This window comes from Pimephales promelas, chromosome 1 (genome assembly GCF_988280905.1).
Source record: "Pimephales promelas chromosome 1, fPimPro1.hap1.1, whole genome shotgun sequence".
Taxonomy (NCBI): Eukaryota; Metazoa; Chordata; class Actinopteri; order Cypriniformes; family Leuciscidae; genus Pimephales; species Pimephales promelas.
In genome coordinates this window covers 4,175,053-4,187,753 of record NC_142769.1, presented here as the reverse complement: position 1 = coordinate 4,187,753, position 12,701 = coordinate 4,175,053, and the positions used below count along the sequence as shown (strand labels likewise).

The 12,701-nt window shown below is 37.0% G+C and overlaps 1 protein-coding gene across 4 annotated transcripts in view; it reads right to left on the bottom strand.

Moving 5' to 3' along the window:
• The window catches only part of mical2a (microtubule associated monooxygenase, calponin and LIM domain containing 2a), a 93,047-nt gene extending 81,033 nt beyond the window's left edge, over positions 1-12,014 (bottom strand). The window contains exons 1-2 of one of the 4 annotated variants that reach the window (XM_089118184.1): positions 11,645-12,006; positions 10,854-10,932 (exon numbers count right to left, since the gene is read on the bottom strand). The gene's annotated coding sequence lies outside the window, so the exon portion shown is untranslated. Of the gene's footprint in view, positions 1-10,853; positions 10,933-11,644 lie in introns of all 4 variants that reach the window. The other 3 variants (XM_089118234.1, XM_089118170.1, XM_089118216.1) reach the window with 3 other exon arrangements.
• Positions 12,015-12,701: the final 687 nt, after the last annotated feature.

Below are 12,701 nucleotides of genomic sequence, written 5' to 3'. Positions count from 1 at the left end.
CCGCAACACCATCTACAGCATCCAAACCCAAGGCAACTAATATGTGGATTTTTTAGTATGTCCGCTTGGAAAGCTAAATAAAGTGTGTCAATAACTATAACTGAGCGACTATCAGACTTCATGGATGGAAGAAAATGGCTATTAGATCCATGTGTTGAGGCATTCCTCTTGGGCAGTGAATACTGTCCCCTCCGTTTGCTCTCTCGGCTGAATCCTCATTGTGCTGACATACCATGACTTCACCATCTGACCGAATGGAAAGGGCCACTGCGGGCAGACGGCACTCACCCACAGAACTCCAGTTAAATGCACGCACACATAGTCTGCACACGGGGAAAAAACATTACCGGGAATATTTGAGGCAGTTCACTTTTTAAAATACTGTTAAGTCTGCCCTTTAATGTGCTGATGGGAATTCCAGTGATGTTAAATATGCCACAATAATAACACCAAAAGCAATCTTCTAATCTTTGCGCTAATACATTTCGAGTTGTGTATTGAACCGACAACAATGAGCGTTACATATCAGTAAAAATACGATTTTTAAAGGTTTTTGATAGAAGTCTCTTATCCTCACCGTGAGGTTTCCATTTTGTACCGTACAAGTGCATTAATTGCGCTTAACTTGAAATATTGAGTAAGTTAAGTCAATTTGATTGCACTACATGGTTCCCATCATGCATCATCAAAAAGGATAACGAGAGTGATTGAATTAACGCTTTATTGTGTTATTGTGTCAATCAACAAATAGTCTAATTTGTATTATTGTATTTGTAACTGCTAAATACAATTAATTACTTAGCATTAGGCCGTGTGTCCACCAAAGCGTTTTTCCACGCGCCTGGCGTATGTTTTCAATTGTTTTCAATGGGAGCGCCACGTTTTTTAAACGCCATGAGCGTACCGAGGCGCTGAGCGTTTTTTTCACGCTGAAGCGCCCAGCGTTTTTTACTGGTCGCTGGGAGTTGAAAAATGTTCAACTTTGGAAAAAACGCAGCGCTCATCACTGTCACTTTTTACCCAGCCGTCCAATCACAGTGGAGGAGGGGCGGGACTAATACCAGACCGACCAACTGTCACAACATTCAAACTGCTGCGGATATTCTGTATCATAGCAACGAAACGTCTCAACGGAAAAAACGCTGCGCTGCCAAAACGCTCTCAAGCGCCCAAAGCACGGCGTCTTCAGCAGCGCGTCTAGCGTTTTCAGCTGGCTAAAAACGCTTTGGTGGACACACGGCCTTAGGGTTTACCATTGACTGTATAAAAATTGTGTCTACACTTCCTTACACTGCAGAAAATTAAAGCCAACATAGAACAATTAAAGCGTTTGTGACTCTCCTATTCGAACTCGTTCATCAAAATGAACGAATCTTTTTTGTGTCATTTGGTTAATTCAACAAACGAAATGAACGAGTCGACTCGGGAAAAGATTTGTTCATTTTGATGAACGAGTTCGAATAGGAGAATCACGAATGCGCATCACACCCTAACCCTAACCCTAACAGAGTAAGGTGAGCATTTGAGCTTATTCATTAAATGAGCGATCGTTTCACTTGATAAGACCCTTATTCATCATCTGGAATCGTTTAAAGCCATTTGAACAGTTTGCACTGAAACTGCCTTTTGCCGATTGGCCAACAAAGTGGCGTTATAACTGAACTACTTTATTTTAGACATGGAGAGGGTGGGGTTTATTAGCTATACTGCAACCAGCCACCAGGGGGCGATTGAAATGCTTTGGCGTCACTAAATCGCTTTTCTATTACTCATATGTGAGACACTAATTTAGTTTTCACGTTTGGAGCCGATTTGATTAAGTTGTGTCCACACCTCTTTATTATCATGAAATCATTATATGTTTTTATAGGGGACAGAGTGCAATAAGACACAAAAGCAAATGGCTGCTAGAAAAACAGATCCCAGGCATGAAGCTGTTGTTGCAGCGGAGAGCTTCCCGCTATCAGACCCAACAAAAGGAAGCTGATGTCAGTGAGGAAACAGAGGGAAAGCTGGGAGCCAAATGTAATTGTTAATTGCCACCCTATACAAAGAAAACCAGGAAGGAACCCCCATCCGATAAGCAGACATTGCGCCTGCTAACTGCATGGCAATCTCAGAAAACAATGTTTCCCAGCATCCCTCACGGGCTTAACCTTTCCCCAGTGCAGCAAACACACTCCCAGTGTCTCATACTCACAGTAAAGGCATTGCTTCACGAACGACTGCCAAAACAAAAGGAAGCCGTCTTGGACAGAAGTACAAACAGCGTGTTATCTAAGTGGCCTCGGTGAACGTCTCATGAGAAAGTCATTAATTCACACAGAAGTGAGAGTGTGAGCAGCTGCGGGCCGTCTTAAAGGTTGCCTGACCCTTTAAAAAAGAAAAATTTATCTAAGGACACTCATGTAAGTTTGGCAAAGCACTCTGGAGAATAACCATTTGCACAGACGATTATACAAATAGTTTTATAAGCCTCATTCTTTCACGGTGTGGTTTTGAGTTAGTGAATATGATGAATGTACCATTAGCTCACTTTTTAAAAAAAAACTTTTGCTGATAATTTATTAACCCCTATGTCATTCAAGATGTCCATGTATTTCTTTCTTCAGTCGAAAAGAAGTTAAAGTCGGCATGAAATCAAATTTGACAAAAAAATTTTGCTTGCAACGCCCAACCTACAACGATCCAATAAATTCCCGATGGACGAAATCAAGCCCTACGTTTTTTTTCTAATTTCAGAAGCCGTTTCATATACGTCATAAAAAAGAAAAAAAAAAAGAAAATCTCAACTTCCGCTGGTTTTTGATGAAAACATTCCTGAATTTTCTCCATATAATGGACTTTACTGGGAACCAAACGGTTCAAGGTCCAAATGACAGTTTCATTGTCAAAATGAACGAATCTCTTTTCGAGTCATTTCGTTCGTTGAATGAACCAAATACTCGAAAAAAGATTTGTTCATTTTGATAAAACGAGTTTGAACGGGAGAGTCACGAATACGCATCATAGAACAGAGCAAGGCGAGCATTTGAGCTTATAAAAGTATTTATTTTTTAAATGAGCGATCGTTTCGCTAGATAAGACCCTTATTCATCGTCTGGTGTCGTTTACAGCCCTTTGAAGCTGCACTGAAAGTGTCTTTTGGACCTTGAACCGTTTGGTTCCCAGTAAAGTACAACATTCAGCCTAATAAAATTTTGGCGGATTCACCTTCGTCTGTTTTGGATAAAACTGAACTTACTTTTAACGCCACTCACTGGACAAAACTTAGGTTTTGAGTCGCAAAATTTGACATTTTGCAGTATTTCCAAGTTCAACACTTGATTCTAATAAAGCACGTAATAAATTCTCTTATCAACCGCATGTCCACAGTCAGGACAAGCATTGACTTAAGAAATTGCACAAGCGTCCTGTGATGGACTCTGAGGATCAACTTGCATTAAAGCAGGGCAGAAATAGTAAGGCAAAAGAATTGGGGCTCAGAATAGACAGCTCTCGTGTTCCAGGAGAAAATAAAAACACATGGCCATGCAGAACAACCGCTACCTGTTACAGGCCGCCTGAAGCCCACTGTGGCCCCGGGGACCGGTGTATGTCAGCATCCCTCTGATGCCGTCCCAATAGATCGACAGAAGTGAGTGTTTTTGCACATTCTTGTAAATGAGGGATCCAATAGAGGTTTCCAAACTTTTTTAAATATGTACTTGAAGTACCCCTGCAGATTTTAAGTTTATATTTTAATATTCTAACACATTCTTGTGTATATATATGAAGAGTTCAGATGCAAAAGCCTCTAAATGCCATTTGAAATTTTCTTCTAGAATGATGATTTTTATCAAACTTGTATATTTAAGTTCAGTGATTTCACTTAAATGGCAATGATAATTACCTATTAATTGTTATTTAAGTGAAATTACTGAACTTAAATATACAAGCTTGATAAAAATGATCATTTTAGAAGAAAATTTCAAATGGCACTTAGAGGCTTTTGCATCTGAACTCTTCATATATATATATATATATATATATACACACACAGTTCTCTTACGTTGGTTAATGGTCACATGACATGCAGGTAAACAAATACAAATATTTAATCTTTTTTTTTTTTTTCGAATAAGTGTTATATTTAGATTTTTTTGTTTTAATTTAAGAATTAAAGGGTTAGTTCACCCAAAAATAAAATTTCGGTCACATTTGTATCACATAACCAGCTAGGGTGGCCAGATTAGATTCGGGATGGGGGTTGGTTTTGGTTCAAAATATTTTTTGGTTCAAACCTGAACCAAAGATATTTTTTTCAAAGATCAACAGTCTGTCTAGTCTTTAGTCTGCCACAAAAAATAAAATAACACATATTAAAATCTTGAACTCAAATGTCATTGTGGGGAAAAAAAAGAAAAGAAAAAGTGTTGACCTACTGTTGTAACAGTGCACAGGCTAAATCGGACCTTTCAGGCTATAGCCTAACGCTAATAGGCCTTATGCTAAAATGATTATTACAACTAAATTGTCGGTCATTAAATAGGAAAACTAAATAATTGTGTAGATGATTTGCTTCAAGTGTAACCCGACATCAGACATTAAGGCCCGGCGAAAGTATTTTTTTGCACGCAGTGACGCGACAAATCACTCACTCCTTGAATGCTGTGTTGCATCCAGTGTTGGGTGTAACTAATTACTAAGTAATTAGTTACTGTAATTTAAATACTTTTCCCTTGAAAATGTAAAGTAAGGGATTACTCTTAATTTATCTGTAATTTAATTACAGTTACTTCTGACGTAATTGAGGTAAATACTGTGTATAGATCAATCCGATCTCACAGCGATTCGAGGTGTCTAAATATTACGACCGCACTCATACAAATTCGTATGAATTATTGTAAAATATGTATGAAAAAAGTGTGAAATGTCATGAGATCAGACATAAAACAATAGTGGGTTTAACATCAAAATGTATTGTCTGATGTTTTTATAATGTGACCTTCTCCACCTTGGTCTGTTTAAGGATAATTCATGCAATTTTATAGTATTTGTTTGAAAGAATTAAAACAGATTCATGTCTATCCTTGTATTATTCAGCTGGTTGAGATTATGGGATTTTGAAAGTAATTAGTAATTAAAAGTAATTAAATACTTTTTAGAGAGAGTAATTAATACAGTAATCTAATTACACTGTTGAAGAGGTAATTAGTAACTAGTAATTAATTACTTTTTTAGAGTAACTTACCCAACACTGGTTGCATCAAATTCGCGCCTACCGCGTCTAGTTATACGCATGAACAATTTGAATCCATTCGCCGTGAATCCATTCTGCAACCGTGCAGTTTAATCACACTAAGCTATATTACAAATTCTATTTTATTTAAAAAAATTCTGTAGCCTCATGATTTTACATTCAGTTTAATTAATTATTATTTTGTCATCAACTGGCGAACCCCTCGCAGTTCCCTTACAATGTTTGGGTGACAGTACGTAGTGGAGAACAAAAACCACACTGGCCTATTTAAATCAAATGAGCACAATACATGATGTTTAATCAAATATATTTTAAATTTGAATACTAAAATAGACTTTTGTAGAAAACAATGAAGTGATTAAGACTAGGAACATGTAAGTAAAGGCAATATCCTTCACATTGAATCAAAAGCTTTTGTTTTGTCAGTTCCTCAACATGCCAAGCACTCTGAACATATGTATCTGCTCAATAATGAGACTTCATTATATTTTTGAATTGAGTTTTGCACATATTCACCCACCTGGAAGACCTTTCCAAAAGTGCTGAACAGGAAACATGGACTCATGGAAAGGTGCTTTTACAGTGGAAAAGAAAAGTTCACCGGTCTAATCTAAAACACGGCTCAAGCCTGACGTCTGTGCTACGTCATGTTTTTTGATCCAGTTGCCACGGAGACCCTAAATATTTTGTTGAGCGGGATGTATTAAAACAATTTAATGTGCTAGACAGTTGATGTTGAGCTCATAAAGACGCACTCTTTTTATTTCAGTATGATGCCTTATATAGTGAAACCGACTGCAGTTTAGAAACCGTTTACAAACTCCCTGAGCATTAAACTCGTGTTTAAATCAAGCTTTGTTGAAAACCACTAATTACAAACTGAGACAGAGCTTCCAGTAAATGCACTTTCAATCGCTGAGAGAACTTTCAATGCTCATCATGAAACACTAAAAACCAAATACAACTTAACTTTTTTCAGTTTTAATGTTGCTAGATGGACGCTAAAGCCTTGTTCACACTACATGATTTTGAAACTGTGCGGTTCACACTACATGACTTGCTCTGTGTGAAATCAGGAGTGTTCAAGTTGTTCACACCACACGACACAACGTGATTGATCCACAACAGGAGGTAACGCACTTCACGAGTTGACAACAACTCTGTCACCCAACGATTCTATCTTGTATACAAACAACGATTTGTCACGTAAAATCACGCGATAAAACGAACTGGAAATGATGCGAAACAGCAGAAGAGAAGAACGCAACACGGACAGAAACAAGTGCTGCAAACTGTTCGCGTGATGATTTGCTCTGAGAAAAAACGCGAGTAAGATTTACCCGGTGACCTCAACCCATCCCTTGCTCTGATTGGCTGGAGCTCATGACATCACTGAGGCAACACGATACTGTTCGTTTTCTCACACAAACCGCTCGTTTCGTGTCTTAGGCCATCAATGTGTACTTACACTTACGAGTCATTAAATCATGTTTAATTTGGACTTCTCTGTGCATGCTCTTTGAGGTGGTGACCATAGACCTCCATTATATGACTGACAGACAAGAACGGTTTGACCTAAAAAATATCAAAATTGAAAATACTGCGGAAACAAAGACACCTACATCTTGGATGCCCTTGAGGTAAGATAAAACATACCAAAAATTAATTTCAAAGCAAACTATCCCTTTAAAAATAATATAGGTACACTCTCAGAAAAAAAGGTACAAAAGCTGTCACTGGGGCTGTACCTTTTCAAATGCACCTAAAATGTACATATTAACACTTAAAATGGACATATTAGGACCTAAAATTGACATATTAGGACCTAAAATGGACATATTAGCTCATGAAATAGACATATTAGCACCTAAAATGTACTTATTAGCCCCTAAAATGTACATATTAACACCTAAAATGTACTTATTAGCACCTAAAATGTACATATTAACACCTAAAATGTACATATTAGCACCTAAAATGTACTTAACAACTAAAATGGACATATTAGCACCTAAAATGTACATATTAGGACCTAAAATGGACATATTAGCTCATGAAATGGACATATTAGCACCTAAAATGTACATATTACACTTAAAATGTACTTATTAGCACCTAAAATGTACATATTAACACCTAAAATGTACTTATTAGCACCTAAAATGGACTTAACAACTAAAATGGACATATTAGCACTTAAAATGTACATATTAACACTTAAAATCAGGTCTCTCTGGAAGAAGAGATAGTAATATCTCAATGTGACTCTCCTGGTTAAATAAAGGAAATAATAATAAAAATTTACTTATTAGCACCTAAAATGTACATATTAACACCTAAAAGGTACATATTAGCACCTAAAATGGACAAAAGTTTACTTTTTGAAAAGGTACAGCCCCAGTGACAGCTTTTGTACCTTTTTTTCAGAGAGTGTATATTAAAATATAATAGGTAGAAAATGCAAAACCAGGTTCAGCAACTGCCTTTTTTTAACACACCAAATCATTAGCCAGTGTTTAAACAGAGTATAAAAGCAAATTTATAAGTATAACTGATTCCTAATTTCAATATATACGTACAACATGATTGGTTTCATGTCTTGCCAAAAAAAGCATTCTTCTTTCCACTCTATTTTTGTGCTTATACAGTATAAACATGGCAAAATTCCTTACACATGGACTAACTTCTGACAAATAACGGTGTTGGAGTACACAGTGTTCAGGACACACAACTGGCAGAGTGAGCTTGTCGGTGTCTGATCAGAAGGATTCAGCACCGCTGCTCTACAGTGGCCAAATGCACGGACCGTTATTGAGGAAATTCCTCCCAACCAGACAGAAAGGTGGTTTAAATAAAAATGCAATGAATGTTTATCACTGTCTGTTGAATGCTATGTGGACTGTAATAGGAATGCATCTCCGTTGAGGGGATTTCAATGCGTTTGTAATAGGGCTGTATGTAATTATCATTTATACAATTTTGTGGGCGTGGAAAAACATGAATCTGGTACTTACAGATTGAATTACTATGACAGAATAACTTTTTTATGGCATGCTTAAAAGCATTGTTTTTATTTTGTTTTACTTTTGAGAGCCTAATTCTATTCAAAAAATAAATAAAAATCTGCTTTTTTATGAACAAGTGTGAATCATCTTATGAGGTAAGACATGCATTTATTGCTCATCCACAGAGGAAGTTGGATCACAAAACCCACAGGGCTTAACCAGAGTTAAACTGCATGAACCCTTTCCTTGAAGTCTATTTATAAAGCATAATTTATATAATCATAGACAATTGTTTTATAAATAACTACAGTGCCACAGTTAAAATACATCATAATGCTATTTGGTTAAATCTTTAAACAGTATGTCAAATCTTAAAACTAAAAGGTTCTTCAATGGTTGAGATGACTAAATTGATCAGAAGAACGTCAATATTTAGCGTGATTGTCGTCTCCAAAAAGCAAACCTCAGGTTGAGTGACTGAGCGTAAACAATTCTGTGTTTAAAGTCCAAAAGGTGAAAATGTGTCGAATATCCAAAGGGTGAATTTACCACTTTCCAATATTCACTCACTGTCTGGATTTGACAAAGATCTTGACAAAGAAAACTGTGAAAATCAAGTGGTGTAAAATCTACTAAACTGAAGTGGTTCCTGAACGAGCCACTGACTCCTTGAAGAAACTTTAAAAGGAGTATTAGCTTTCTCACACTGAGAACCAATCATTCATCTCTCTACCTCCTCCTTCTCCTTCTCCCTCTCTCTCTCTGAGACAAAGCGAACAGTAGTTTGCATTTTAAATCAAAAGAGTCTTAAAGGATGGTATAATGCCTGTTTTTACAATATGTAAAACAAGTCTCTGTTGTCCCCAGGGTGTGTGAGGTTTTAGCTCAAAATACCCCACAGATCATTATTTACAGCATGTTAAAATTGTCTCTTTTTGAGTCGTTTCGGGTGTGTCCCTTTAAATGCAAATGAGCTGCTGCTCCCTGCACAGAGGGCGGAGCTTCAAGAGCTCCTGTGTGTGTTTATGTTATCAGCTCCAATTACCGCCTCACACAGACACACTAAAATGTCAGAAACTGTTCTGCCTTTTATGTTTAAACCGAAGTCAGACAAAGATGGAGAGACTCAACACGTAGAATGCAACAGAACATCGATCTCTTGATTAATTTATGTGGAGTTAAGTATCTTTAATTAGCATATTCTGTCATGATAATCTATAAAATTGTATATGAACTGTTGTAAGACACACACAACAGTTTGAGCTGACTCACGAATGTACTCCTATACAACAGCTCTTCCTCTTCTCAACATGGACTACGTTTCTGAGGGCGGGGTTTATGTAAATTTTAGGGTTGGTGATGTCACTAACCCAGGTAGTTCCTACCCAGCCGTTAAAAAACGATTTCTTTAAAAGCAAATATTATCTCCCTTTGCTTTTTACTTTGAGCATTGTAACTTTGCAGATGTCGTTTAAAGGAAAACTCCAGTCAATTTTAACATTGAGCTAATTTTTTTGTACATTTGGAGTGCTGTCAGTCTCAGTACGGACAAAAACGACAAAAATCAGTTTTGCCTACACTAGGGTTGGGTATCGAGAATCGAGTATCGATTGGAACCGAGACTAACTTTTCGTTTTTCCCGGAATCGTTCAAAAGTTAAAATTTCGATTCCTACTTTCGATATTCACAGTCCGCCGAGCGGAAGAAGAACCCGCTGAACAACACCAACGAAGAAGCGTCTACCGGAAGTGTTGGTATAACCACACGAGTCGAACATGAGTACCTTACGTCGGCGATCCAAAGTGTGGCTTTACTTTTCTAAAAATAACGAAATCTCGGCAAAATGCAAAATTTGTATTTTTACAGAAGGAGTATTTCCTTCAGAAAGGCCGTTGGTTAGCAAGGTTAGCTAAACTTTTTTGACCCTGCCTCTTAAAAGAATCAGAATTGAGAATCGTTAGGAACCGGAATCGAAACAAGGAATCGGAATCAGAATCGTTCAAATTCAAACGATACCCAACCCTAGCCTACACTGTGTAATCGTCTTTTTAAAACTGCACCCTGTTGACTTCAATGGGGCAAGTTCTAAACCTGCTTAACAAAAAAATGACAAAAAAAGTAGATTGACCCGGAGTTCTCCTTTAAGCTCAAGCAGCAACATCACACACTAACTAAAGTTAGAAAAGTGAAATCATAATCAACCACCTTTATATTCATTCAAGGTCCAAAACAAAAGATGAAATGGATTTTTTGCACATTAAATGACATAATGCTTTTAAAGATTTCATACCGGATGGGATTCTATTCAGAGAAGTAGCCTATAAGGTGCAAAACAAATATTTCATACTTTTATACACAGTGGCCCCGAAAAGTTTTAATACTTAAGTCACGCTTGTCTCGCAAACAAATGATGCTATAGAGATAATTTCCATTCTTCACTTTTCATTTTGTAATTAAAACCAACTGGCCCCAATTTTAGTGGACGCCTTCAGAAACTGACATGTTCCACTAACATTTGACACAAATTTATAAACAATGTTATTTTAGAATTTAAACAAAGGTTGTAATAAGGCTAAGATATTAAGACATTTTAAGTGTGTGAATACCTTTGGTGTCACTGTACTTCATCTCTCTCTCTCTCAGTTGAACTCGTGCCTGGTGTCTCTGTGTCCAATAACTGATACACTTAAAAATAAGGATTTCAAATGGTGTTTTTGCAGAGATTTCAAAGAAGAACCATGTTGGGTTCCCCAAATATTAAAACAACCAATTTTTTTTCTTAGAAAACATACAGGCTATGTCATAGCTATGGGCTATGATATAACCTTTTTCCACTGTAAAGAAAGTTGTCTGCTATTAAAAGGTTGCTAATAAACAACCTTTGTTTTTAAGTAACCAGAACTGCACCCTTAATAACAATTCGTTTGATTATTAACAATGAAAAGAATGTCATTTAAAGAACGTCAGACGTTTAAAAAAATAAAAAAGAGAAGCAGCTTCCTCTCTATATGGAGATGCCCTACTAAACTATTTTACTCAAGCTTACTGACATTGAATAAACTAAAAACAGGCTATGTATCAGCGAATGTTTCGTAAAGAATGAGACGGCTAGTTTGCTTCGTCAACTTAACTAATCAATAAATGAACCAGACGAAGGATATTGACGCCGATTTGTTGTGGCGGCAGTGTTTCATAATATTTGTAGAGTAAAAACTAATACAGCAACGATGTAATATAGGCTAAATCGCTTTCTTCAGGTGAAACTGAACCAAAACAACCTGTCATTAGAGCTCAATGGATAGTTTCTACTCAGAGGAAGAGCGATTCAACAATACTGTTCACAAAATACGAACTTAAGTATAAAAATAAGTATTTAAAATAAGTAATAGGCACCTACTTTTCATTATAAGTCCGTGAGGGATTGAAGGAACAGGTACAGTACAGCGGTTCCGTTTGTATGTGTGTGTGTGTGTGTGTGTGTGTGACTGACAGTCAGTCAGTCAGAAGAAGTGAGAGGCAGTGAAGCGCGCGCGTTGATCTGTTGAGTGACTTTAGCTGGAGGCGCGTGTGTGTGTGTGTGTGTGTGTGTGTGTGTGTGTGTGTGTGTGTGTGTGTGTGTGTGTGTGTGTGTCCGCAATCTTATATACTGAAAAAAATATACTGGCTATCATCCACAGTTACATGCGTGGAAGGTTTTCCTATTGGCTGTACTGTTTTATAGTGGAGGCAGAATAATGTCCAAATGAACTGCTATCCGTGTTGGTTCAGTTTGAATCACTTCAACTCTAAATCACTTGCTGACATGAACCAGTGATAACGAATGAGAGGACAGGTATTTCACTCGTCATAGCTTCCGGCGTAGGCAGGTGATATAAGTTCATGCTTATCATACTTTCATTTAAGGACTGAACCCTGAATGAGAATCACTGATATAATCTAGTATCGTTACCTGTCAACTTTAAATATTTCAAATGATTACAATGCAGTGATGTTTACTGGAGTTTCGTGGACGCTGGTCACTCAGTATTGGGCTATCCACGTGACTAAATCAAATTAAACAATGGCGCCACCATGTGGATCAAACATGCAATTAACGTGTCATTCAAGAGTTAAAACGGTTAAAGCAATAAAAGCAACAACAGCTAATTGTTTTTGGATATTTGGGGATATTATTATATCCATATATGATGATGGATTTTTTCTACTATTTTGAGTCAGATCTGTGTCTGAATGATTCATTCGTTCAGTAGGCTAATCTGACTGATTCAGTCATCCAGTTCAGTTCACTGGCCACCCTTTAGTTTAGCTAGTGTTTCATCTCCTATAACACATTAAAAGTGAGGTAACTATTTCCATAAACACTTTTTGTTATTCTAGACTCTCTTCACATCTTGATAGTAGAGCCCGACCGATAAAGGATTTTGAAGGCCAATACCGATACAAATATTTTTCGG